Here is an 803-nt window from a genome sequence, read left to right as displayed (position 1 = left end):
TGATTTTACTTTCCACAACTATCATCTACTTTCCTGGCTGTTCAAAGCCAAACATTTTACTTCCAACACAGCATATTACTCCACATCCTTCCTAATATTATTTTTCCACACAATTGATTATGCTCTTCAACACAAAACCATCAAAATAATTTCCTTCCTTTTCAGTTGATCCACTGAATTAGTCCTCACTGAGAATCATACAATGACCCTAAAATTAGCTCTAGCCTGACTCAGTTACATTCAATAACAAATTAAAGATACCTTTGGAAAAACACACATCTCATATGTGACCATAGAGACAGAAGTGAAGAACCTAGTTTCATCTTAACTCTGGATTCTGGAACAGTCCAGTGATTGAGTTTTGCATTTCTCGGTCACATACAATGAAAATATTGCCTGATGGAGATTAACCTATTGATTCAACAGAAGGCTTCCCTAGGACCCAGAGGTAGACATGCCTGTTCCTTTACTTGATAACAGCCCCACCATCTGTAGACCTTGAACTGGACCTGCATACCAGCTTTTGTCCTAAAATAGACCAAGGAACTGGGGACAGTACAGTGGCTTTATCCACTGAGGTGCCTCCCCTGCCCTCATTTTGCACTTTTTAATTGGAGAACCAAGATATTCTACATTAAGCATTATTTAATGAATGACACTTAGTACTACACTTTTAAAGTTAGATTTGCTAAATCACTGAGCACAAAATGTTTGATTCTTTACTATTTGTCTATTTTTATAATGAAATTTATTTTTTCCTGAATTCTTGGATTATGTATATTTTTCTTCTTCTTGTGTACATA

This window comes from Nannospalax galili, unplaced genomic scaffold (assembly GCF_000622305.1).
Source record: "Nannospalax galili isolate Female #2095 unplaced genomic scaffold, S.galili_v1.0 scaffold1654, whole genome shotgun sequence".
In the NCBI taxonomy this organism is placed as follows: domain Eukaryota; kingdom Metazoa; phylum Chordata; class Mammalia; order Rodentia; family Spalacidae; genus Nannospalax; species Nannospalax galili.
This window is presented reverse-complemented; position numbering follows the sequence as displayed.